This window comes from Carlito syrichta, unplaced genomic scaffold (assembly GCF_000164805.1).
Source record: "Carlito syrichta isolate Samal-C Ts95f unplaced genomic scaffold, Tarsius_syrichta-2.0.1 Scaffold277815, whole genome shotgun sequence".
Taxonomy (NCBI): domain Eukaryota; kingdom Metazoa; phylum Chordata; class Mammalia; order Primates; family Tarsiidae; genus Carlito; species Carlito syrichta.
The window spans coordinates 81,822-106,624 of NW_007221911.1; the positions used below are offsets into that span (position 1 = coordinate 81,822).

Here is a 24,803-nt window from a genome sequence, read left to right on the forward strand (position 1 = left end):
ATTCTGCACCTAATTGCTATCCATGAATCATCCTTGTCAGGTTGTTTTGCTAAGCATATTTTGTGTTTAAGTACAGCAAAATCTTTCAGAGGTTCAGGTAGTCATTATAATAAATTCTCCGATGAATAAAGGGCAATGATCACAGGCCCTCATGTGCAGAGGAGCATCCTGAGGCACAGAGACAGCGACAGAGTGGCTGCTGAACAGGGTGCGTCTGATGGGAGCTATTATTCTTCCTTGGAGGTAATTTCCAGAACCTTCCTACTAGAGGAGATGCTGTCTGATAGAGCAGTTAACAGGGCAGGACATGGAGGCAGACTACCTGAGTTCAAATTTCACTCTGCCACTTCCTAATTCTGTGATCTTTGGTGAATTATTAGTCTTTCAGTATCTCCATTTCCTCCTCAGTGAAATGGGGGTTAAAAAAAAGAATCTGACTCATAGGGCTGCTCTGATAATTAAATGAGCTAATACATATTAAAAATATAGAATAATGCCTGGTAAATAGTAATGGCTTAATAAATGATGGTCATTTTAACAAATACTTCTCCAGATTGTAAGCTATCCCCCATGGCTAGTGATTTCCCCAACTCTACACACTGTTCATTTTCTCCTTTGGAAATTTAACAGGAATAATATGGATGGGTTGCAATGTCACCCTTGTCCTATAGGTGCCTCCGGCTTTCTTATGGCAGTGCTTTCCAGACCAAATTCAGAAACATTTACTAGCCATTGGTAATATAAGCCAATACAACAAATAAGACTTTCAAGGTCAGGATATTTTGGAACTATTTGGTGAAACAAAAATAAGACATATTTCTTTACTGCAGACCCCTCTAACAAGCTGTGTGCATTGTAAACCTTCAAATGTGCACGAGGGGATGAGGGGGCGTGGTCCTCAACTTTTCTAATCACAGAATCTTTGTTTCCTACGTGGCAACCACTAACCACTTAACGGATGGTAGTATTCTACCAAACTGAGTATGGACGACATTTCATTTGGATTGCCTTAAAATGGTATTTCTCAAAGTGTGGTCTGTATATCATCAGCTTTTTAAAATGTATTTTTCTGAACCTCACATAAGACCTGTAGAATCAGAGTCTCTGGAGGAGGGGCTGCAGATTCTGCATTTTAACAAGCTCCCCAGGTGCACATTAAATTTTGAAAACTACTGCCTTAAAGGAAAACACTTCCCTAATTTTGCAATTGTATACATTTGAAATCCTGAATACTAAATATCCCTAGTAGGAAAGGTGCTTGTTAACTTTCCAATAACCCATATATTAATGAAGATGGGTGTGGTGAGGTAGGTGATAAGGTTTTCAATGTTTTGTTTTGGTTTAATCACTGGGAAAAGCAACAACATGTGAAAAAATAGCCATTTTAATCTAAATAATAAAAAACTATTTATAGAATGCTTGCAATATGGCTATTTCTCTACACACACATTTTTTTTTTAATTCGGAAGGTACATCTGCAGGTTTGTTACATGAGTATACTGTGTGACAGTGTGGTCTGTGCTTCTGTTGAACCCATCACCCATTACCTATTAGGTAGTTTTGATACCCAATAGGTAGTTTTTTTAAAAAAAAAATTATTTCTCTCTTTCTTTTTAATTGCAGGAACATAAAAAGGTTTTCCTATGCTAGGTATGTGCCAGGAATCTGGGAATACAATGATAAGTAAGACTCAGATTCTGCCTTCGAGGTGTTTAAAATCTATAATCAAGAAGAAACCTAAACATACTACTTAGCCTCTTGCTTCAGTGTCATTGTAGGACATTGACTGAAGTCACCATAGTAGTCAAGCTCACAAAAGAGACAGGCAGCTCCAAACTTGGGAAATAGAAAACAAAAAGATAATATAAAATATCAATGAAACAAAAAGCTGGTTCTTTGAAATGATAAATAAGATTTCCTTACCAGTGTGATTTATGCAAAATCGTAAACCAGAGAGAAAAAACCCAAATAAACACAATCAGAAATGCAAAAGATCAAGTCACAATTGCCCCCAAAGAAATTCAAAAGATTATCAGAGACTACTATGTACATTTGTATGGAAACAAACTCGAAAACTTAAATGAAACGGAGGACTTTCTGACATCACATAACCTCCCCAGGTTGAAACAAGAAGAAATTGAGATCCTAAATAGATCAATAGCAACCAGGAAATTGACTATATCATAAGAAAACTACCTCCAAAAAAAACCAAAAAACAAAAAACAAAACCCCGGACCAGTTGGCTTTCCAGCAGAATTCTACAAAACATACAAGAAGGAACTGATACCAATCCTAGTGAAAGTATTCCAGGCAATTGAGAAAGATGGAACTCTCCCCAAATCATTTCATGAAGCTAACATCACTTTGATACCCAAACCAGGCAAAGGTTCAATAAAGAAAGAGAACTACAGGCCAATATCCTTGATAAACATAGATGCTAAAATTCTCAATAAGATACTAGCAAACTGAATCCAATAACGCATCTCAAAAATCATCCACCACGATCAAGTAGGCTTCATTCCTGGGATGCGGGACTGGTTTAACATTCACAAGACCATAAGCATAATTAAATACATCAACATATGTAAAAACAAAAACCACATGATTATATCATTAGACACAGAAAAAGCTTTTGATAAAATCCAGCACCCCTTCTTGATAAAAACCCTCAAACATCTAGGCATAGATGGAACATACCTCAAAATGGTAAGAGCCATCTATGAGAAACCCACAGTCAGCATACTGCTAAACAGAGAGAAATTGGAACCATTTCCCCCTGAAAACCAGAACAAGACAAGGATGCCTTCTCTCATCCCTCCTTTTCAACATAGTTTTGGAAGTCCTAGCTAGAGCAATCAGACAAGAGAAGGAGATCAGTGGCATCCAGATAGGAAAAGAGGAAGTCAAGTTACCCCTCTTTGCAGACGACATGATTGTATACCTTGAAAACCCAAGAGAATCTGTCAAAAATCTCCTTGCACTTATAAAGGACTTTGGCAAAGTCTCAGGGTATAAAATCAATGTGCAAAAGACAGTCACATTTCTATACACCAACTACAAACAAACAGAAACCTAAATAAAAGCACAATCCCATTCACAATAGCCACACCAAAAAAATGAAATACATTGGCATTTTATTAATCCAAGACATGAAAGATCTTTACAATGAAAACTACAAAAACACTGCTCAAAGAAATCAAAAATGACACAAACAAATGGAAAAATATTCCATGCCTATGAATTAGAAGAATCAACATTTTTAAGATGTCCATTCTACTCAAGACAATCTACAGATTTAACACAATAACCTTTAAATTACTGGCAGTATTCTTCTTAGACCTGGAAACAAAAATATAGGAATTCATATGGAAACATAAATGACCATGAATAGCCAAAACAATTCTCAGGAAAAAAAAAAAGTGGGGGGAGGTATCACACTCCCAATCTTTAAACTTCATTATAAAGCTACAATAATCAAAACAGTCTGGTATTAGTACAAGAACAGGCATATAGACCAATGGAACAGGATAGAGATTCCAGAAGCAAAACCTCAATTTCTCAACCTACTCATCTCAACAAATCCTCCACCAACAACCAGTGGGGAGAGGAGAACATATTCAGTAAATGGTGCTGGGAAAACTGGCTGACCACATGCAGAAGATTAAAACAACACCCCTGCCTATCACCATACACAAAAATCAACTCTAAATGGATCAAAGACCTAAACGTAAAATCTCAATCTATAAGATTCTTAGAAAATGCAGGAGATACCCTTATGAAAGTGGGAACTGGCAGCCAATTCCTGAGAAAAACCCCAAGTGCTCATGCCATAAGAGATAAGATAGACAAGTGGGACCTCATCAAACTGACAAGCTTCTGCAAAGTCAAAGAAACCGTCAAGAAAGCGGGGAGACAGCCCATAGACTGGGAAAAAATATTTGCCAACTGTATATCTGACAAAGCCCTAACATCTAGGATCTACAAGAAACTCAAACATGCTGAAAAGAAAAACAAACAAACAACCCATTACAAAGTGGGCAAAAGATATGAATAGACACTTCTGAAAAGGAGATATACAAGCAGCCAACAGATACATGAAAAAATGCTCAGCCTCACTAGTCATCAAAGAAATGCAAATTAAAACCACACTGAGATATCACCTAACTCCAGTCAGGGTGGCCATCATCAATAACTCAAAAAACAATAGATACTGGAGAGAATGCAAAGAAAAGCGAACACTTCTACATAGTGGGAGTGTAAACTAATACAACATCTGTGGAAAACAGTTTGGCAATTCCTAAAATATCTAAAAATCAACCTTCCATATGATCCCGCAATCCCTCTACTGGGAATATACCTGGAGGACTTCAAATCACACAATGAAAAAGATACCTGCACATGTATATTTATTGCAGTATTGTTCACAATAGCAAAAACATGGAACCAACTGTGCTGCCCATCAAAAGAGGACTAGATAAAAAAAAAAGTGGTACATATACACGATGGAGTATTACGCAGCCATAAAGAGGACAAAATCATGAACTTCACATCAACCTAGAAAGACGTAGAATTTATAATACTGAGTGACCTATCACAGAAACAAAGAACTGAATACCACATGTTCTCACTTATAAGCAGAACTTGAATAATTATCGTAATACTATAAAAAAAGAATTGGCACTAGTGGGAAACTGCCAGGGGAGGGCAGGGGTGGGGATGGCTGTAGTGGGAATTTGCTGGGTGGGAGGGGGCACACCTCATCAACAAGGGTACCTGCATAATGAACATTTGTATACCTCACCCTGACTTGTACCCCACATCTTTAAAATTAAAAAAAAGAAAAGAGGCAGTTTATTCTGGAAATTTAGGGAGAAGATCTCTTCTAGATGGTGTTCATGAATGAGCCACCAAGATCTTGATTCTGTTTGTTTGTCTGTTGTCTTATACACTGAGGGTGGCAGGAAACCATGTAGTAGAGAACCAGACCAAAAAAAAAAAAAAAAAGCAGATGAAGCAAAGAGCAAGATTGAGGAGTGAGGGGAGGGAAAACCTAATAACTAGGTGAATTATAGGAAGAAAAAACCCAACCCTGCTGACTCTGTTCAGTTTAAGGTGAGAAATAACAGGATTAGAATGTCAAATTGCTGAGTCCTGCAGACCTAACCATAAACCTCCTCTAAGCTGTTCAGCTTTTTTTTCCTCTGCAGTCACTAATTAAATCGTGCCTTGAAAGAAATAAAGTAAAATAAAATCAAAAGCCAAATTGGTTTTTTGAGTCAAGTAGATTGCATACCATTAGCCTGGAAGGGTCTGGGTATCTAGCCGAGGTGCCCTGAAAACTGCAAAGTGAAAGGACATGGAGATAGCAGAGTGCTTGTCTCTTTCTTAAACTTTTCTTAATCACTTCTAATTTCATGTGCAGTCTTTGTAGCATCTTATTTTCATAGGTGACCTCTTTGCCCTAACTAGCAGTAATTAAAGATATATGGATTTCCTTACCAGTGTGATTTATGCAAAATCTTAAACCAGAGATCCAAAAGCACATTATAACTAGTATTTGAGGTTCAAACATTATCTATATTTCCAACAGGGGAAATGAGCAGGTAAAGCTCAGCAGTCACCCCAAATCAGAGTCCTTGGCACCCTTCACTCCTTTTACCCAGAGAATATCTTCAGAACTGCTTACTTTCTTGAACATAAAGCAGGCTATCCAGGTAGGTTCCCAAGTCTCTTCTCACTGACTTAATGAAAATGCGGTGTCTGTGTCCCAGACTTAGTAACTTTGTGATCAAATATCTGACTCCAGCACCCGAGGCCATCATGAGTTCCTTTTCCCTGTCACTCTTATGTGAGGTGGGCGACATCTGCCATCAAATGAGAATTTAACTAACTAGAACCCTAACAGAGATATTGCTGGCCCTGTGTTCTTCTGTTGTTTGCCTGAGCAAAATCTATCATTACTCTATATGCATATGGTATATGTCAATTGTTTTAAAATTAGCCAATTTTCCTAAGCATAAAAATGGATTTTTGTCATATCACATGAACCATATATCACAAAAACAAACCAGTTTTTGTTGTGGCTTTTTTTCTTTCCAAAATGCATTAAGTCTTTTTAAGTCACTGCCAAATTCATTTTGCTCACTGCATTTGTGAGATACATTTAAGGAAACCAAACAGAGAGACAGAGAAAAAAAAAACAAAAAAACTCCTACAGCGCTGTCACCTGGAAAAAAATCTAGTTCATTACCAAACCAACCACGCCTAGGAGGCTGAATTGCTTCACCCTGCTGGTAAAATAGAAATAAATATAGCATTTGTGGGTTGCCTTGCACTGAAAATTTGAGACAGGGCAAAAATAATAAAAAATAAAAATAAGATTAAGGAGAAAGAACTGTCATGTATTGAGCACTCTATACACCAGACATTATGGTAAGTGCTAATTCTGTATTATTTCATTTTATGCTTAAAACAATCCAGTGATGCGAATTTTACCATATCCATTCTATACAGGTGGACATTGAGACTTCTGTTGTAAAGGAACTTGGCAGGTTCACATGGGTAGAACATAGCAGAGTCTGACAAAGACTTAAACCCAAGTCCATCATCCCTGAATCTCTTCTTCAACCACTGGGTCATCTACTGTGTGAGTGAAAAGCTATTAGACATTTAGGGACACGATATGGAGACATTAGGTTTCTTCTCTTAATTTAAGGCTCTTTAAGGACTGTGGATCAGAGCAGCCTTCTCTGGGCAGTTCTGCCTGAGCCCTTGTAAAATGCCTCCAAAACATTGCTAAGATCAAAGGTGATGCAGCATAGATGTCGAATCATCAGCTGTCTGTACAGTTCATTTTGAGGGGCCTACAATTCCTCTCAGAAGGGAGAAAAACCACCAGTCTCTCACTTGGTTAAAAATCTGTGAATTTCTCTTCTGAAATGAATCAGTGTTAATTGGGAGGGCAGCACATTAAATCATTATTAGTCATTAATATCTTAGCACAAATTAGTTGATCAGGTTACGGAGAGGTGTGAAGGGTCCCCAGGGAGAGATATGATCTCGATGGAGGTGGTGGGGAGTTGCCAAGGATGGCAGTCTCTGGGCTGCTGGCGGAGCTGAGTGAGATGCCAGCGGCCTGGAAGACAGGGGAGTATGGGTGGGTCAGGGAGGAAGGGATGGGGTCAGGGTTAATCCGTTTAGTTCCAGATAGGATTGTTTCTAGAGGTGACTGTCTCTCCCCACTCTTTCTCCACCCACGCACCCGCACACGCAGGTCCCTGTTGTCCCCCGGAGCTTGCCGGGAGTCTACTTACAGGCAAGGGTTTTTTGGAAAGGTACCAGGGCGGGAAGCTTGCCTGGTCTCGCGACCGGGGGGCTTGCAACACAACTTTTGGCCTCTAGGGGTCTCCAGTGCCACAAGGCTTCACGAAGATGCTGACCTTGTTCTGTTCGCCTTCCGGGCGCGCATCCCGAAGGTCGAGGATTGCGGAAGGGGCGCATGCAGGGACGTCTCCGAGGACCCTACCCCCGCCGAGCACGCCTCCTTTACCTGCCCTGCACCCTAGACCGCGTATTTGTGCTACATGGCTGAGCACGGAGCGAGAGGAAGGTAGATATGGCTGCCTCGCAGGTCTTACCCAGCGCTTAGGCATTTCTGCACCCCACGGGGATTCCGAGGACTTCCCCAGCAGCCCCATTCTTGGGCTACCCGACTACAGCTGAGCTGAGCAGGAATCTTCGGGGTCTCTGTCCAGAAGCGCCGAGCTCAGGATGCGACACAAAGCCCGAGAGTGAGGGACAGAGTAGGCCCAAAGCACCTGCTTCCCCTGCCACCTAGGCTGAGCCTGAGAAGAAGCACGAGAGAGGACCACATCCCCTTTGATCTGGGAGACTTGAGTGCCCCAAGGAAACAGGAGAAAACCTCACAACTGAAGGGTACTGGACAAAAATAGGAAACTTAGAGAGAGGTAATATTACTCCCAATCCACTGCTGATGGGGCTGCAGGGGTTGGTGGCAAAATTCTGGCTCTCTAATTCATCCTATGACATAGGTTTGAATCCCAGCACCACTACTTACTAGCTGTTAGGTCGTGGATAATTGACTTAATCTCTCTGTACCTATTTAGACTCATTTTAGACTCATTTTAAAAATGGGAATAATAGTATCTACGTCAGAGGGAGTTATTAGAGTTTAGTGAGGTCTTTCAGCTGCAGGTGTTCAGGTTCATTCACAGACACCGAACTTCATGCATTTTCAGTTGTTGAGAACAAAAGTAATGGGTTCTAATCTCACTGAACTTCATGAATGTGTCTGGGTTGGTGAAAGTCTTACATTTTAAAATCAATTTTAGTATGTCACCTGTGATTTTAAGTGAATCGCAAGTGTTGCTGTTTAAAGGACTTCTGTAGGGTGGTGGTTTTCAGTGTGTTTTGAACTTGCTTACTGTGCTTAACCAAGGCACACATGCTGTGATTTTCTCTCCTTGGTGCTGGAGGCACTGGACATTGGCCTAGTGGTCTTGGGGACACAAATATGCCCAGACCTCTCCCCCACTTGTTCTAGTGGGTTAAGACATAGTTCACAAGTGTCCAGTTTGCTGCTTTCTAAAAGAGTAGGGAGCATGGACACACACACACACACACACACACACACACACACACACCACACACAGCCTTGCTTTTGCTGGATCACTTTATTTCACTTCTCTCCTGTGAACAGCGTGTCACTCAGAACTTCAATGAAGTGACAGGCAGAGGCATAGCAAAGGGGCTGGAACAACCCAGAGGTATGAGCAAAAGGGGAAAAGAAAATTATTTTTTAACAAGATGAGAAGTGAATCAGACTGAAGGGAGAAATGGGAATTTGATCAGAGAGGGGCCTGGAGAGGGGGATGATTCTGAGATACTGACGATGTTCTGTTTCTTGACCTGGGTGGCAGTGTGCTCTATAATTTCATATCTATACATACACACACACACACATACTACATATATACACATACATCCATGTTTATCTTCTCTATAAATATTTCTCATAACAAAAGTTTAAAGAAATGATTTGGAGAGCAGATGAAACTTGGGTGGGACAAGTTATTTATATTTAATACACATTCAAGCCTATTTATGTTAAATATTGTACTAGATTTATTCTTACTTATATTATTGCATTTAATTTCTATTACAACCTTAGAAGTAAGTACCATTCCTGTTTTGTACACTGAAACTGATGAAGACAAGGGCAGAGGGGTGAAGGAGCTGACTCGGGGCCCTTGTCCCTGTGTCATGCCCTCTGCCTTCCACCTTGGGAAGCTCTGAGGGTCCGTGAGTTGGGGAGAAAAGGCCCCTGACTTCTGGATCAGACAAACCTGGGCCTTAATCTATCTGGTCTTGGTCACTTGCCAACTGTATGACCTTAGCTATGCATGACCTCTATGAGCTTCAGTGTTTCCACCTAGTAAAATGGAGATAATACCTTATCTTGCACAAAAATTATAGAGATTAAAGAGAGTGATTGAAAATTATCAACAGTGTTGAATACCCTTGAGCTTGGAGGAAAAGGTTTCCCTGAGTGATACAAGGACATATTTGCAGTAGTTTTAACCTCTCAAAAAAGCAGAGGACTAATCAATAAACCCTTACCTAGAACCCCAATATATAAAGCAGATAAAAGGGGAGCTCTCTGATTGGAGCAGGCCTGGATGCTTGGCATTCCACCACCTGTCACTTCTCTTTCCTCTCCCACTTACTAGCTGTTTGGCCTTGGATGAGTTGTTTAACCTCTCTGGGCCTCCAATTCATTATCTATAAAATGGAACCAATGAACCTACTTACTTTATAGGATCAAATGAGTTAATGTGTGCAAAGCCTTCAGAACAGTGCCCGACATTCAAGTACTATGAAAGTGTTAGCTATTATGAGTTATGCCCATAGTAACCATTATTATCATGATTGTCGGCATATCTTCTCTCTAGAATGGAAGCAACTTGAGAGCAGGGTTTTTAATCTGTGTTGTTCTTTGCCGAATCCTCAGCACCTAAGAATACAACCCAGCACTACACACTCATAATAATATACTCGATATACACAATCAATATTTTCAGAGAAATATGTCTTAGAAGCCCAATCCCATGCCTGCTGCTTAGTACAGGAGGTAGCCATGTAAACAAATCATAACAGAGCAGTAAGTACAGTGCAAAAACAGAGCTTGAGCAGGATGTGTAGGAGTAGAGGGGGGGAGGCATTTGATTCTGTCCCAGAGTCCCAGAGAAGCCTTCACAGAGGGATACTATTTACAGAGTCTGGGAGCTCAGGAACCCTTCAGGAAGCAAGTAATAGGACAGAGGAATGTTCTGCAGAGCAGCCCAGCACACCCTAAGGCTCCAGCGTGCTGAGGGTGTTGCCTGGTGTTTCCTGTCGCTGCCATGAGAAGGGGGAATGGGCAGGAAGGCACAGAGAGGCTTTTGGGCCCACTCCTAAAGGAGCTGCTGTGTGTCATGATAAGAAGCTTGGATTCCTCAAAGAATCAACTGGGCATGGTAGTGCATGCCTGTAGTCCCTTGGGAGGGTGAGACAGGAGGATTGCCTGAGCCCAGGAGGTTGAGACTGTGGTGAGCTGTGATCATGCCACTGTACTCCAGTCTAGGCAACAGAGTGAGCCCCTGACTCAAAAATACATACATACATACATACATACATTAAAAATAGAAACTTGAATCTCTTCTATTCATGGGGGAGTCCCTGGAGGATTATAGTAAGAGGAAAACATAGTCAAACGTACCTTCTTGAAAGACCATGTTGGCTTTAGGGAAGAAACTGGACTGGATAGTCTTCCAGAGAGGAGATGGGGAGACCAAGTTCTGGGAAGGTGCTAGTGAGGAAGCCTGGCATCAGGAGGGGTTAGGAGGAGTGGTGGCTTTGAGAAGTCCTTAGGAGGGCTACCCTGCCAGACCTGGAGGATGGATTGGACGTGGGGGGAAGTGAGGGAAAGGGGAGATAAGGACAATCCACAAATCTCCATTTTGCCTCTGGAGGACAGATTGTGCCATTAACCAAAGCAGGAAATTTGGGGAAAGGCATGGTGTGGGATCTGAATTGGTGAAATGAGTTCAGCTCTGGACACCTTCATCTTGGGGATCTAAAAGTGAAGACTTTTAGTAGGAAAAGATGTTAACATTTGGCCATTGCCTTACTAGACTCTGACGTGGTCATGCACTCCTGGGACTATGGCTGCCACCATGTTTCCTGGCTTTGGCCCCCTCCCCTACCTTGGGGAGGTGAATCTCCACTCTCTCGCTTTAATTTACTTTCTAAATAAACTATATTTCCTAATCTAAAAAAAGATGTCAATATTTGTTGAGCATCTATAACATGTCTGAAACTATGTTTGGCAACTTATGTACTATTTTACCTTATTTAACATTTGGAACAACCCTTTGAGAGATGGGGCATTATGCTTTTTCTTTTTGTAGATGATGACACTGAGGATAAGGAGGCAATGATCCCTCTTCTACATGGTTAGTATTTAAGAACAGTAAGTAGATCAGTTTGATTAAGCAAATCAAAACGGAATGAAGTACATCTAAAAAGAAGGATTAGACAGTATGGTACAAAAGATAATTTGGGGCAGAGCATGAGGAGACTTGAATGAAGATAATAACCACCTCACAAGGGTTTTGTAAGAATCAAGTGAGATAAATCCTGTGAAAACATTTTGTGAACTCTAGAAGGCCAAGCAAATGTGCTGGAGTTCAAGCTATGGCCAAGTCTTAATGCAACAAATAATGATAATAACATAATAAGAATGGATAAGTTATAAAATTCAAATCTTTTCAGTTTTCTTCTTGATATGTTCACAGAATAATCTTTAATCAACAGCCTTGACTTTTCTTTCTCCCTACCACATGATCAACATGTCTAGGTTAAAAAAAGAAAGCTCTCCCAAGGAAGGCTCTCAGTGTGGTGGAGATGACAAGAATGCAGGGAATTTGAAAATACAACACTCCCAGCTGATCCCAACTGTTGTGTCCTCACACTTTTGAGTGAGACACTAAAGATCAGTTACTTGGTTATTTCTACTGTCAGGCAAAAACTCGCAAATATCAGGATAAAATTACCAAGCCTCCCACCTGCTCATTCTTTGCATGTGAGCTGAGAGCTGTGATGCTTCCCAAAGGCTTTGGGTGGGCTGAATCACAGTTAATGAGGTTCCTCCTCAAATAAATATAGGGCAATGTAAGCTATTTGTGCCTTTCTTGACTTTAAATCTTAGAACTGCATGCCCAGAGGCTCACTTTGGGCTGCTCCTGGCCCCTCCTTTCATGTTCTCTCTCTTGTGATGTCTCTGGTCCCTCTGATCTCATGCCTCTCGCCTTTCTCCCCCATTAACCTGTCACTACTCTGTAGGCCATGGACCAGCACTGTCCAAAAGAAAGATAATACCAGCCACATATATAATTTTAACTTTTCTAGTAGTCACATTAAAAAGTTAAAAAAAGAGATGGATGAAACTGGTCTTAATGTAGTTTATCTAACCCAATATATTTAGAATATTATAATTTTAACATATAAGGAATATAAAAAATGATTGATGAGAGATTTTACATTCCTTTCGTTAAAACCAAATCTTCAAAATCCAATGTGTGTTTTACATTTGCAGCACAAATTTCAAATGCTCAAGAGCCACCTGTGGCTAGTGGCTGCCATACTGGCAGTGTGAGTTATGGCTAAGTCCTGTGAGGTATCAGATTGTGTGTCTCCTTTGCCCAGTCCAGCACCCAAGATATGTCTACATTTCACATGAGCCTCAGTAAAAGGAATGATGGGGCTGGTTGTTGCTGATCCTATGCTGTCATGATGATACTCACCTTTACTTCACTCTGCAAGGCAGAACAACAATTATTTTTTTTGAGTTGGAGTCTTACTCTGTCACCCAGACTGGAGTGTAGTGGCCACTCCCGGCCACCACAGCCTCGACCTGCTGGGCTCTGGCGATCTTTCCACCTCAGCCTTCCGAGTAGCTGGAACTACCACACCCGGCTACCACACCCGGCTCATTTTTTGATTTATTGTAGAGATGAGGTCTCGCAAAGTTGCCCAGGTGGGTCTCGAACCCACGGGCTCAGGCACAGAACAATTTAAAGAGGAGCCAACCTACATCCTAACTAGCCAGACAAGACCAGTCCATCTCAGCTCCCAGTCTGAAGCACAGCTGAGCTGCCCATCTCTTCACCTCCAAATAGAAGAGATTTGCATGCAGAACCACTAATTACATGACCATGGGCCCGGATTGCTACCTCAGGCCCCAAACATGATAGTAGATGCTTCTGAATAGTAAAAAGAAAAGGGTTCATACCCACAATCCAGCTGCAAAGTCATTTAACACAAGAAACAAGTGTAGCAGCAAGGTCTAGGAAAGGATTTTCAAGAGAAAGTAAATGTCCTTTGAGACCTATTTTCAGAATAATCTTTTGGGAATAAGCAAGCAAAGATTGGGATTTTTCTTTTGACCTGAGAGCAATTATGGTGTGACTTTAGGCCAGTCATTTCACTCTCATGCCCAATAGGACCTTCCTCCATGTTGGAATGTGGACACCGAAGCAACCAAGGACTTACATCATGTCAAGACCAATGAATAGGGGGTTGTGTTCCCATGTGTCTCCAACATGTAAAGAACAATGAATAGAGGACTATGCTTTGCCTTGACCTTTCCTCTGCGAGAGATACCACTGCTGGAGCAAACATGTGTGGCTGGCTGGTCCCAGCTGTCTCCTGGTGGACCCTTCCTTGGTGATGCCCAGGCTGGCAGGAAGCCTCTCCCCTCTCCTGCTCAGCTGAGCAAGCACAGGGCCCTGTGGTACAGCTGCGGGCAACACCACACCGCCCCTCCCGCCCCTGCTTTTTCGTGGTCTCCTCCTTTGTGACTGCTACAGCATATGTTTTATTAAAAGGGAAAGAGAAGGGGAGACAAGAGGTTATGTACATGGCATGCTCAAGAATCTTAAGATTGAAAATCTCCTGCTCAATGCTAAATGCCTAAGGGCTTTGGCATTTTGCCGACTCTAAGTAAACCCCAGGAGGAACATTTGGGTGGGGAAATAGGAAATGGAGAAAAATCAAGACTCTTAGGAAATTCTGATTCTAAAATATGAGAAGATATTCTCATGTTCTCTTGAAATTTGCATTCATTCCCCCAACATCCTCATTCATATTTTTGGATGTGATGTTGATAAGCTCTTTGACCTTGAGTGATATTTTTCCCATAGTATATAGATTAGACTTGAGGGTATGTGGAAAGCCAGGTAATTTTCAATGCCTAATGAGATGCCTAACATTTCAGAGCCCTCTGCCTAGGTCCTAGGGCAACTTCCTCTAGGAATATATGTTTAAGATGATTAAACTAGGTTTATGGTATTTCCAGGATGCAATGAGAGAAGTGGCCTGGAGGGAGGGGGTAAACCTCAAGGAATCATGCAAACCCTGAAATTTCCAGCCTTCTGACTGAGCTACAGTTAACATTTCTATCAGCTTGAACCCCCTTTCCCACTCTTTCTATCCAACAAATCCCTCCCCCAGCCTTCATGGTTCAACACAAATTCTCCCTCCTGTGAATACTGAAAGCTCCTCTTATCTGTGCAAATCAATTGCAGATTAATTAGGTCAGCTTTGTGACTTCTCTTGTATTGAACTGCTGTTTAGAACTTACATTGTCATTTCTCTTTTCCCAGATGTAAGCCTAGTTTCCTAACTAGACTGTAAGCTCATTGAGGGCAAAGAAAAAGCCTTATAGGACCTTTATCCTTCACAGTCCTCAGTTTAGTGCCAGAGGAAAGGCCCTGTATTACTGTAACCTTCCCATCCATGTACATTACAGAAACAACTAAATCAGGTAATAATTAGTAAGAATAAGTCATTCCTTGGAAGAAGCCTGTGGAGTCTGGGGTTGGTTCAGGAGCAGTGAGACCCAGGTCTCATTCCACAGTTTCCCTTAAATGCTGTATGACTCCATGCAAATCAGTTCCTCTCTCTCAGGTTCTCTGCCCTCCCTTTTCCAAGAAAGCTGAAATCATTCTAGCTCTACTTCTTGGGGTAATCAAAGATAAATGAGACAATAAGTCATGTGAGGATTAATTAGATGAGCTCTGGAAAGTGCTCCCAGCTCTTTGGAAGAGGATGCCATTATAAAATGTATACAAGGTCTTATTATTTAAGGGAAAGAGTTGAATCACCAAAAATACACTGCGCATTGGGGGAAAACAAAACACTAACCGGGAAACCTCAGCACTAAGCATCTCAGTCAGCAGAAAGTGCCCACGCAGATGTCTCAAGTCCCTCTAGATTACCTCTTGTTTGTGAGCTGGGGAGGGATTTTGGAGCAACATCTCAGAGGAGGGTATCTTTTTTATGCGATGTTCCCTGGTGGCCAGCCTATGTCTTGGGAAAGGGGATCAGGAGGAGTTGATGACGCAGGGATGTTCTTTGCCCTTTGGCCTTGCTCAGTAAACAACCTGCCAGGCAGCCAGAAAGGAGCACCCAGAAGATGACTTTGAGAAGAGAAGATGCTCCCCATCTTTGAAACCAGCCCAGTGTCAGCAGAGCAGGAACCTTCCTTCCTCCCCAGTCCTTTCCTCCTCACCTCCTTTCGTGTGCCCACACTGCAGCACACACATCATTCCATCCTGGGAGACAAAGCCAGCTCCGTTTTTGGTGAGGAGTGGGAGATAGGAGCCAAGGATGCCTCCGTCTTCTCTGTGGCTGCAGCCCAACTGTGGAACCCTTGGAAACCAGCTACCCATCAGCAGAAAAGACTGACATTTGCTTCCTTCCCCTCAAACAGTTCACAGTATACACACTCTGCCCCTTTTCAAATTACAGCCCACCTCAAAGAAGCAAGATATGCCCCTTTCCCCAGAGTAGGCAACAGCTATAGTATCAGACAGGATCATTGTGGCAGCAGTGCTTGGTCATGCCCTCAGTGCTGCAAAGCAACTTATTCTTGGTGAGGGGGGACTCCACAAGGCTGTGCCTTAAACAAATAACACACACACAACCGTGTGAAGTCAGGAAGGAAAGCACACAAACTCCAGCATCACTTTGCTGCTGCCTGATGTCCTCAGACTGCCCCCCAGGGGATTTGGTAAAACACTTTAGTTGCCTGGTTAATACTAACATTTCATGTATTTGAGAGAGCACGGTCAGAGAGAGAGTCACTTCGACATGCACATGTCTAGTGAAATGTAGAGGCAGGAACACTCGACTTCCAATACGTCTTTTATCCTTCTGATTGGTCTGTGCAGACATGTCACTGTCCCTGCTGGATAAGGCCCAGATTGCCCAGCTATAAGCCTGGCATTTTATAATTGTTATTCTGTTAACAAAACATTTGTTTCTGCTCATGGCACCCTGCTCTCAGGGCAAGGAAGAGCACACACACGGTTCTTTACAGAGGGGTCTGTTCCATCCCGTTACAGTGCATTAGCTTGAATATTAGTTAATATTTGGCTTAGGTCTATATACCCTGGATAAATATGTACCATGCAGAGGGACTGCTGGGCAAGGAGGAAACTCCTCTGGGCTAGAACAGCAGCTCACAAGTTCATGCTTTCACTAGGTAGGCACTCTCCGGGCATCTGTGGCCTGACCAGAGTGCTGGACACGCTTGGTCCTTCTGTGTGGGCAGCCTGCTTCCTGCGTACAGCTGTGAGCCCACACGCATGAACACACACACACACACACACACACACACCACATACACCCCGCAGGCAGCATTTGACTGTGTACCCAGATGACCACAGAAACAGGGAGAGAGATGGGCTAGATGACACCAGCACACCCCTCCTCTCAGCACAGCAATGATCTTCCCTAGCATCTCCAGTGCTCTGCCAGGCTGAACTCAATCAATGGGCTTCTGCCACCACCCTGGGGAGACTATTTGCAACCCACAGGCTTCACTCTTTGGAATTTTATTTTCCTGGCTGCCTGTGCATAGGAAACATGCCACAGGGCTCTATGAACATGTGAATATAGATGCCTCTTGCATCACGACCTCGGCTCTTCCAGGGTCTTTCCCAAACCTAGTGAACCTCCCAGCATCGGCTGGGCAGGCAGAAGTCCTCATCATCTTCTGCAATTATGCAGCCCTATTGAATTTTCTGAAGCTAATGGGAGTTGCACTAACTTTAAGGACTTAAACCAGGCAAAAGCAATATAGGTCAGGCAGAGTGCCCGAGCCCTGTGATACCAAGCAACACCAGGATGCAATACTAGAGCGATCTCAAGCTAAACCCCAAAGTCCACAGCTGGGCAAGAGAGGCGGACGGCATCCTTCCCTTCGCCTGCAAGTGCCAGGCGGCGGGGCAGGAGGGATGAATGAGAGCAAAGCTATCCCCTCCCCGACAGACACACCAAAAGGACAATGAGAAGGGGCGACGGAAAAATTCCCGAAACCCTGCACTGTTACCTTGAATCCGTGCAGGAGCCCTCCGGCTGTATCAGCTGCTTCCCAAACCTTCAACGACTGGGAGGAGACTCCTAAAAGATTCCAGGTTTTTGTACAACATCTCCAGTGGCAGCCTTCCAAAGTTTTTACTTCATGATTTCTTGTGGCTCTTTCTCATTTGGGGAAACGCGAATGCCCCCCCCACCCCCACCTCAGCGGGCGAGAGGGAGAGGATGTCTCTTTTCAAAATCTCCTGCTCCCCGCCTTGCTGGTGCCGCCGCCGCCGCCGTTAGACCGCTGGCCCGCCGCCTCCCCGCCGAGCAGCCGGGCTCCGGGTCACCCGGAGCATCTCCGAAGTGGGGATTCGGCGCCGGACCCGGGCGCGCTGGGGGTGGGAGAGGTCAGGAAAGTGCAGAACGCCGCCTGGGGAGTCCCCGGTGCCTCCGCCTAGGAGAGACCCGAGACCCGGCTTTCTTTGCAACTCTGGAGAGACTCACCCGCCCTCTCTGTCCCCTGAGATCACTGCCTTGCACATGGGCAGAGGCAGTTCCTCCGGCTTCCCCGCTGCCCAAGCTGCCCGCAGCCCAGCCCCTGCCCTCGGAGCGCGCGGCAGGTGCACATTCCCCGGGCAAGTCCTAACGGGGTACTCCGGGCTCGGCGGAGGCGCGGCTCGCCGGGTAGGCGGGTCGCATCCCAGAGCTGCAGCCCCGCGCGTCCCTGCTGCCACTCTGAGCTCGTACCTAAGCAGTGTCACCTGCAGACTCAGACACCAGATGAGTGTCTTAAGATAACAATGCTGCCCTGCCTGCCTCTCTCTTTCTTTCTTATGCACGTAGGTTGGCAGCCAATAGGACGCGGCGCCACACTCCCCTCGGGTGCCCATTGGCTGGGCCGTCCGGCAGGGGGCGGGCTCTGCGCCTCCCCTCTCTCGCTTTGGCTGGCGGGCAGGCTGGGGTGCCAGCTCGGTTAACCCTCCCGGCTTTGCAGCAGGGACTTTATGGTGTGGAGAGGAAGCCTTGGAAAAAATTCACGGCTGGCTGGGGCGTTGGAGAACCTAAGAAGGCTGAGGAACAAGAAGTAGCTGGAGAGCTAATTACATTTTCTTCTAATCTTTCCGAGTTACACTAATCGTTTGTCCCAGCCCATTTTGTTTGCTTCCTTAACTAAAAACTCACAGAGATTGGGACCCATTCGAGCCATTTTCCATCTAATTTAAGGTTTCATTCTGTTGTTTTGTGCATTTTAGCCTCTTGAATTTCTTAATTAGAAATAAGCCCCCAAGTGAGAAGTACTTGGCGCGCGCGCGCGCGCACACACACACACACACACACACACACACACACACACACACACACCAGACATACAGAGGAGAGAGGGCAGAGAGAGGCAAAAAGATAGCACCAGTAAGATGGGTAGAGAGAGAGGCGGATTTAAAGATGCTGGACAGCTACATCAAGAAATATTTTGCACCCCCACCAGGACTGTGAAGACAAGGCAAAGAGGAGAACTTCCGGTTTATGGAGAGATTAAGTTAAAACAAAACAAAACAAACAAAAAACCCTGCTTCCAAAAAAGGGAATTGTTGTGCCTGTGGTGTTTTCCTCCTGTGTATCTCTTTTCACTTCAGTGTGTGTCAGGAAGAGGGACTGTGCCTCTCCATTTGGTTTTAAAGGACCAGAGAAATCAGAACAGGACCAGCCTTGTTTTTGTGAAGCAGGTGCTGTTGCTGGGCCTGTGAATTGAGAGAGAGGGAGGGAAGAGAGAGGGAGGGTAGAGAGAGGGAGGGAAGGGGGGAGGGGAGAAAAGAGGAAGGAGGAAAGAAAATATTAACTTTAACTGGAAGGTTGTGAATTATATATTTTCAGTATCCTACTAAGGGTGTAAAGAGGAAATATGTCCTGCTAACTGGCATGCTACATTAGATTTTGGCAACAGTATGGGAGAGTAATAGTTGAAGAAAAAAATCCAATTCAAGGAAAGAACTGGAGGTTGGAACTGGGAAGGAAATTGGGGGATTCACACAGTCAGGTGGTGAGGGAAGTGTGAGGGGGAGAACAAACAGTCAGAAAGGGAGAGAAGAGTCTCAGTTTAGTTACCTTGAGTGGAGGGGCAACATCAGAGATGATTTTGTAAAGAACTAGAAAAAGTAAAAGAATGCAACGATTTAATGAATGTCAAACATCAGGATTGGCCAAATACCGTCTGGTAGCCTTGAGCTGTGAATGAATGAGGAAAAACTAGAAGTAGTACCTCGCATACATACCCTCAGCCCCAAACATTCATCTTTCTCACCTACATTCCTTCCTTTGTATCTTATACAAGTGTAACCTTTCTTTCACAGGCTGCAGAATCTGTTTGCCTAAACTGCAAAACATGTCAGAAAATGGTGGTCCCACAGGGTCCCCAGCTATTTGACTAGAATAAAATATCTAAGCGAACCAGTGAAAGCCTAAATCTATTGCTGCCCAAGTGCTATGTTATTTACTCTTATGATTCCTAGAGACAGAGGCCCCATTGAACCTGTCCCAAGAGATCATATGCTGAATGCTGAGGTTCTTGTAGAACAGTGTAAGAAAGTGGGTAGATAGGGATAAGGACGTGGTTGAGCAAATTATCACAGTTTCCATGGGAAAAAAAAATTAAAAATATACAGTAAGAAATTGAGCTACAATAATCATTTGTCCCAGCCCATTTTGTTTACTTGCTTAACTAGAACTCCCAGAGATTGGGGCCCGTTTGAGCCATTTTCCATCTAATTTGAGGTTTCATTGGCTGTTCTACATGTGTTGTATCTGATACATTTTTGCTTATATACTCATCTATGTAACCTCTACTTATATTATTTCCAGCACCCCAGCAAACACACTCCTATCCCTTCTGTCAAAACCTAGTTCCTGAGATAATATATTCTGACCCCCATCACCAAAGTTTAATGTTAGTTGCTCCTGGAGTTTGTAAATATAGAATCTTAGAGTACACACTTTTCGTGTGTTGATTTCTTCATTTATCATTCTATCTGTGAGATTCATCCATGGAGTTGCATTTTTTGTTGCTATGTAGTATTCCATTACATGACTATACGGCATTTATTCGTTCTCCCTCTGATAGATATTTGGGGGTGTTTCCATCATTTGTCTATTATCAACAAACCCATTATGAATGTTTTTGTATATGCCTTTTGGTGGACATATGCAATCATCTGTTCTTATTTCTCCTGGGAAACCAACAAGGAATGTAAATTACTTAATTTGCTTTTGGCTACTGCACTAGAGAAAATCTTGTGAAGATGATTCTGAATTTTTTTTCTTTTCAAAATAATTGAATAAGGTGATAGTGGTACAGGTTATCGCTATTGAGCACCAAACAAGTGACTAAAATATCTCAGATCCTTTACATTCAGAAACTCATTTCTTCCTCACAACCAACCTAAAATCTATGTATTATTACTTCTGTTTTGCAGATGAGAACGCTGGATGCAAGACATTGTTTTAGGAAATGACTCTTGCCCTCCTAAGGGCGTGTGCCGGGACCATAGGCTGAGTCATTGTATCTATATGTGTGTATGTGTGTGGGTATGTAAATAAGTGCTCAGTGAATGGAGCTATTAAGGAAGACAGGGATGGAAATCGCCACTGCATAGCTGAAGCTGAAGATGGGTCTGAAGAGATGGGACAGTCTGGAGAGTGAAGAGTGTTGCATTACGGGTGGACAGGATGGCCTGGGAGGAGAGAACATAGGAAATAGGCTTTGATTTGATTGGGAGATGTGTGTATGATGGAAGGGAAATAGCACAGTGAGCAATCTATCTAGAAGAACAAATAGTGTAAGATTTAGAAGAGTTTTAAAATATCCAAGTCATGGTGGTTGAACTTTATTCTGTAGAAAAAGGAAAACTCGAATGACTTAATGAAAGTAAGATTTAGTGAAGATCAACCTGGTAGCTGTGTACAGAATAGGTTGACAGCAGGAAAAGCAATCAAAAGTTATTTTAAGAGTCCAGGAAAGAGGTCATTGGTACTTAAATATAGAAAGGTGTACCTCAGGAGAAAAGTCAAGATTAGAGATAACAGAGCCTGCTATTTTATAGTATTTTCAAGAGCATAAACATTTTCACCTATATTATCTGTGACCTGTGAGGAGGGTAGAGATGATTGACCTCATTTTATTGATGAAGAAACTGAAGACAAGAATAGTCCAAGCACACCTCCAAATAAGAAAATTATGGAATTGAGACTTAAATCCAAATCTGTTGTATCACTACCTCATTTTGCTTCTACACAAAGATAAGGATTGAGATGCACAGAATTTATCCCCATCTTATTTAAATGCAAAACACATTTAAATAAGATCACACAGCTCAGCCTGTAATCCCAGCACTTTGGGAGGTCGAGGAGAGTGGATTGCCTGAGCCTGAGGGTTCGAGACCCGCCTGGGCAGCTTGGCGAGACCTCATCTCTACAATAAATCAAAAATTAGGCAGACGTGGTAGCACATGCCTGTAGTTTCAGCTGCTTGGAAGGCTGAGGCAGAAGGATCGCCGGAGCCCAGCAGGTCGAGGCTGCAGTGGCCGGGAACGGCTATTGCACACCAGTCTGAGTGACAGAGTGAGACTCCAACTCAAAAAAAAAAAAAAAAATCACACAGTAGAGGTGGTCTGTTTTATGTGAACTTCAACCTCTACACCTATTTCTAGGTATTTAATTCCCTAAGAAAAGATGACATGACATTATATTCTTGTTTACAGAAATAAAGTGCCCTGGAAAAATATACTCTTAAAAATTTCTATAGCTTCTCTTCTTTGATTCTTCCTTAGACAGGTCGGTCTATAAAACCTTGTGGTGCCAACTACTCTTTCCAACTCAATATACATCTTTAGGAGACTATATATTGATGTATGAGAAAATCAGCCCTCAGTGGCTCATGTTAGCGGTTCTAACAGGACTAAGACTCTTCAGAAAGTCAGAGAGAAAGATTTCAAATGATAGTAGGTGATGTGCTACTTAAAAGCAGGAGAAGTATTTTTCTGCCTGTGCTTAGCCTAACACCCAGGATATGGTAGATACACAAATGTTTGCTGAATGAATTACTGTGGTTTATAAAGTCTAATGATTACACATGGGTGCACCCCAGTGTACCATAACTGTGTAGTGGAAAGAACACCAGTCAAAGAAATCGTGTTTGCAGTCTTAACTCCACATCTTCATAACAGATTAACCTAGTAAAGTACCTCATTATTTCACTGGCCTCAAAGTCTTCATCTGTTAAATGAGAAGGTGGACTAATAGATGGTGGGGCAATTTCATGCCATTTCTCACATTCCCAGACTAAGTGTGTTTTCCTAGCATCTATACTAATTATTCAATGGCAGGTAACTTTGCCTGTCTACATGTTATACTTTTTTTTTTAATGCGAGGGAGAGGATGAAAAAGGAATCACGGAGTCTTTATCTCCTTCAGTACCTCCTAGGAGACTAGGGATGAAGATGAGGATGAATTTTCTTTTCTTTTCTTTTCTTTTTTTTTTTTTGAGTTGGAGTCTCACTCTGTCACCCAGACTCGAGTGCAGTGGCCGCTCCTGGCCACCGCAGCCTCGACCTGCTGGGCTCCGGCGATCCTTCCGCCTCAACCTTCCAAGTAGCCGGAATTACAGGCACACACTACCATGCCCGGCTGACTGTTTGATTTATTGTAGAGATGAGGTCTCGCCAAGTTGCCCAGGCAGGTCTCGAACTCGCGGGCTCCGGCAATCCACTCACCTCAGCCTCCCAAAGGTGTGGGATTACAGGCTGAGCCACCAAGCCCGGCGAGGATGAATTTTCAAATGACTTTAGTGGACATATCTTTTTTCTCTTTTTTTTCAGAGTAGTTTGCAACGCTGCATGGGTTAATTCCCAGACAAGTCCGGTTTAAAAACTCAACTTATTATAAAATATGCTTGTTCTTTTATCTATGTATGCATTTGTAAGTGTGTGGTAAACAAATCTTTCACTCCTTAAACATGACCTTAAATGTGGCATACTTTTTCTATTCAGCTAGACAAATCTTCTAAAATATATGGCAAGAGGGCTTTTTTAGTTTTTTGTTTTGTTTTTGGTCTTTCAAAGGACAAACATTCACATATGTCTGTACATTTACACAAGGTGGAATAAGAATGCACCCCTACTCGTTGAAAAGGGAGGTGCATTGAATTTTTAAACCATGGGAACTACAGGTTAAACAGTCTTTACAGTACTTAGCATTTAAATCAGCACTGAACAAATGTTGTTGGGGGGCAGGCTTTTGAAGTAAGTTATTGGTTATCATATGAGATAAAGTTTAGTTAACTATCAGATTCCAGCATACACAAATGTCGTTTTCCTACCACTCTTTATTGTACACTGCCATCATATTTTTAAGACAGCATTGTCCAGCACTGTTGGAACAGGTCTTTTCTGGGTTTTGGTGGTGTTGTGATTATCCCCATATTCCACAGAATACTTGACCACGGGGCTGAGTATCTACCCTGTTGCGCTCTTGACTGGACTGGCTCACACCCTTTTATGACCTTTCCATTTATTAAGGTTGCTTAGAAACTTTAGTTTTTCTCACATTATTTTCCCCAGCTTTGTTCTATTACTTGATTCCCTAAATTTAAAGACTCACCACTTAACTGGCCACCCGCTTAACTGTATGCATTGTTCTGTCTTGTGCATATCTATCTATCCATCTACCTATATCAACATACCGAATATCTTCTTGAAACATTTTGCAAAGCTAGTGCTATGCTAAGTAAACACACACACACACACACACACACACACACACACACACACACACACATGCATTTATCCCGGCACCCGCTTGTCCAATATAGAAATTCAATTAGTGTGTGTGTGGGGTGGGGGAGAGAGAAGGAACTGGGACAAGCTACATCCCAAAATCATTGCAGGAATTTGCATCTAGAAAAAGCCCCTCCACCTGCTTTGAAGAAGCACCCGTTAAGGTGTGTGCCTGTGTGTGCCTTTCCCAAGCCTTCTGGATCGTGATGCAGGAGGGAAGATTTTGCATTGCAAAGACCAATTTTTTAAACATGCAATGCAGGTAGTTCATCGCCCAGAGCTTTGCTCGTGCTGGGGGACGCGAGGGAGGAGAGAGGCAGGAGCGCCGGCAGCCAGCTGGGGGCTGACCTGATTCCCTAGAATCCTCGCTCCCTTCCTCTTTTCTCCCGACGTCCTTCCTTCCCTTTTTCTTCTCTCCCCCCTCCCCCGCTCTCCCTTCCTCAGATAAGCGGCTACGGGAAACAAAGAATCCAGGCTCTCCAGCTTAAACCCAGCATCCCGCGAGCGGCATCTTGTTTCGGGGACCAGAGCTACCCGGCTCTCCATCCCCTC

The 24,803-nt window shown here is 43.1% G+C and overlaps 1 protein-coding gene across 1 annotated transcript in view; it reads right to left on the reverse strand.

Annotated features, from left to right (window-relative positions):
• LOC103254382 (BMP/retinoic acid-inducible neural-specific protein 2-like) overlaps positions 1-17,785 on the reverse strand; it is a gene marked incomplete at its 3' end in the record, with an annotated part of 90,245 nt that extends 72,460 nt beyond the window's left edge. The window contains exon 1 of the mRNA XM_021709720.1: positions 17,456-17,785. The remainder of the gene's footprint in view (positions 1-17,455) is intronic.
• Between the last annotated feature and the right edge of the window lie 7,018 nt (positions 17,786-24,803).